The 3,065-nt window shown below is 44.1% G+C and overlaps 1 protein-coding gene across 2 annotated transcripts in view; it reads right to left on the bottom strand.

Moving 5' to 3' along the window:
• arhgap12b (Rho GTPase activating protein 12b) overlaps positions 1-2,630 on the bottom strand; it is a 71,838-nt gene extending 69,208 nt beyond the window's left edge. The window contains exon 1 of one of the 2 annotated variants that reach the window (XM_016537144.1): positions 2,414-2,630. The gene's annotated coding sequence lies outside the window, so the exon portion shown is untranslated. The remainder of the gene's footprint in view (positions 1-2,413) is intronic. The other variant, XM_016537145.1, reaches the window with a different exon arrangement.
• Between the last annotated feature and the right edge of the window lie 435 nt (positions 2,631-3,065).

Genomic DNA, 3,065 nt, shown 5'->3' with positions numbered 1-3,065 from the left:
GGATATCAGTTTTGTAATATCGGATTCACCGATAAACGCCGCCATCTTGTGGGCGTTTTGAGAATTGCGCGCAGGATCGCCATTGCAACGTGTCTGAGGGGAGAGGAGACAACAAAAACGACAGTGCAGGTACTTGATTTGCTGTAGTTAGTAAACTTTATTTACCATAACAGCCATTTATGCACTAATTAGATGCATTACATAAATGCCTGATATGTAGTTTATGCAGCTTGGCTCTAAGAAATAGAGACCAACTCACGGAGTCATGTAAGATAATCCATCAAGTCATGTCCCAATAAAGAAGAAACTTTGCCTGAATTAAATAATATGCAGCCATGAGCGCATGTTGGAAATAAAAGCGCTGAATTAAATTCTCTCTCTGTTGTCCATGCTCATCGTTAGTCTCGTGAAGTCGGAGTCACGTAGATAATCCGTCAAGATCCTCTCCCAATAAAGACGTAACTTTGCATGAGTTAAATAATACAGCCATGAATGAGCGCATGTTGGAAATAAAAGCGCTGAATTTAATTCTCTCTCTGTTGTATATTTGCTCATCATTAGTCTCGTGAAGCCGCTTTCATATTGCTGTTCACTCACCGGGTTGATGCGGTTGATGCTCAGGAAATGCTCCAGCACGGCCACCGCATGCAACTTTTAACAAGATTCACTTGTTTAAAACACCCTAAATTGTATTAACATTTACTATATAACCATTATTTCGCTAATAAACATCTAAATAAATACAACTCTATGGAAATTAATTATTTGATGTATTCCCTCAGCGACCAGCACGGATCAGTTCTAGGCATGACGAAGCGGATATCGTTCTCTTTTGGAAGACCAAACAAAGTAGTTTCGCTTTCATAACGAAACACACAGCATCTCCACAACATGGCGGCGGCGGCAGCAACAATAATACAGCGAGAATAAGTTACGCCTTCTTTCTTTGCGTGAATATTTGGGCGGCGTTATGCAAATCTTCCCAGATCGTGACGTAGGTATGTGGGGGCGTGTTAGAACGAGCCGTTTTAGGTAGGCGTGGTTGACTCTTCACTTTTATAAAGAATATCTCTTTGAATTTGAGACTTTAGTCTTTGCAACTTTACAGATCTTCTTTATGCACCAAGAGCTTGTAACACTTCAAAGAGAAAGGAACAATTGAAATAGCATCATATGACCCCTTTAAGGGGGTTCAAATATTTGTTGTTTAAAAATTAGCCACTTTTCATGCTAGTTCATGATAATTTTATGTTAAACTATAGTTTATCAAACAAATCTGACAGGTCTCACACCACAACAACAACAACAACAAAACATGGATTTTGAACAGCTGTTGCTTAAAAAGTGTCTTGTATGTGCCTTGTAATGACTTGATGCTCAGAAATGGCTCTTTGTCATTCATCTTTCTGACTGGCTCCCTTTCTGATTAAACTGTTTTCTCCTTTCGACAAACAAACACCAAGGGTGAACACAGCCAGCCAGCACAAAACGGGTTTGTTTGTCTAATCTACTGAGCCACTTAGCAGCCGTGAACACAAAGTGACCTTGCAGGCGGGATACGAAGTGATTTTCAGCCGTCAGGTTCTCACACGTCAAATAGTATCTGTCTTTGTTCCAGCGGTTCATTCAAGACTGATGCAGATGAGCCGACACTATTCCCCCCAGCGACCCAGTCCAGAACTAGAGAGCCCCGTTTCCCCTGGTAACCCGCCTTTGTTTGGGTAGCGGCGGCACTGCTCACTCATCACGGTCGCCAGTGCAGTCCCTCCCCGGACGAAGGAGACAGCGAGGCCAGGAGAAGAAAGGGGGAAGGGTCGGTTCGGCCCATAAACTTTCAAACAAAATACAGAAGTACAAACCAACAGTTCTGGCCAAGAAATGTTTACTGTGCTTAATTGCAGCTCGCTGAAACTAATGATGTGTCATCACAATAATGCCTACAAATTGTTTTCGAAGGGAAAAATAAACAACATGCCAAATGCAGATACTACCGTAATTCTCTACCCATAATAACTTTGATGAAGCGTTTGCGCCGTTTTGACTGATGACAGCTTATTACTCACAAGCCAAGTCAACGTTTAATCAAAACAAAGCACATATTATAAACACAAGTCTAAGCCTAAACCATCTAAATCACATCATAACTAGATCAAAATTAGCTTGGGTCTCAATGCGAGGGAACTGCGTGTTGAAACACATGGCTGTAATTTAAAAACCCGATGGGTGCATTTTGCCGCAGCACGATAGCAGGTTCCCCGACCACGGATCCCCAAAGCGGCTTTCGTGGTTGGCCGCAGGGTAGCAAACCGCTGTGCAACAATCAGTCCCAACGGTCCCAACAATGCACCTCTTTATATCTGCAACAATGCGCATTTGAAGCATAGGAATGAACGCAGAACCTGCTCATACTGACCTGGCGTTCAGGGGGATCTGGGAGCGGCCATGCCCCTTAGTTGGAGACTCTTTGAAATAAACTTTTCCCTTGCAGTCCTCGGTACTTGCCTGAAAAGATACTGCGCGGCAGCAACACACAACACACGATCTGACCGCCTCGCACTTCCAATCGCAGTCTGTCTCTGTGGGTGAGTGAGTGCGCGTTCGCGACACTGCGCACTCCCGCCTGTCCTGTGAAGCTCTTTTTTTTTTTGGACTGCTGATGCTCCTGTGTTACTGCATCGGGCCCCCTCGTGGCGGTGCAAGGCTCTTATGGGATTACATCTCTGCCACAATTCTGCGGGCGAAAGATCATATTTTGAGCGCGCAAAGTGCGTTTTGCACGCGCGTGATCTGAGTTTTGTGGAGAAAATGTTTGTCTCGCAAAGAAGAAAGTATTTCGAGCGCACGAAAATCAATTTTGCATTTAAAATAAGTTTTTGGATGTGTGCAGACCTTCTCTTTTGCACGTGCAACGTTTCACTAGCTTGCTCACCTGATGCCGGCCCTCAGTGCTCTCTAATGGCGCTTTTCCACTGCATGGTAAGGCACGGTACGGCTCGGTATGGTTCAGTTTTGGGGGGTTTTCCACTGGGTACAGTACCTGGTACCTGGTACTTTTTTTAGTACCA

Source organism: Sinocyclocheilus rhinocerous, unplaced genomic scaffold, assembly GCF_001515625.1.
Source record: "Sinocyclocheilus rhinocerous isolate Xijiao unplaced genomic scaffold, SAMN03320098_v1.1 scaffold186, whole genome shotgun sequence".
NCBI lineage: Eukaryota > Metazoa > Chordata > Actinopteri > Cypriniformes > Cyprinidae > Sinocyclocheilus > Sinocyclocheilus rhinocerous.
The sequence above is the reverse complement of the archived record's forward strand: the minus strand, read 5'-3'. Positions and strand labels throughout refer to the sequence as shown.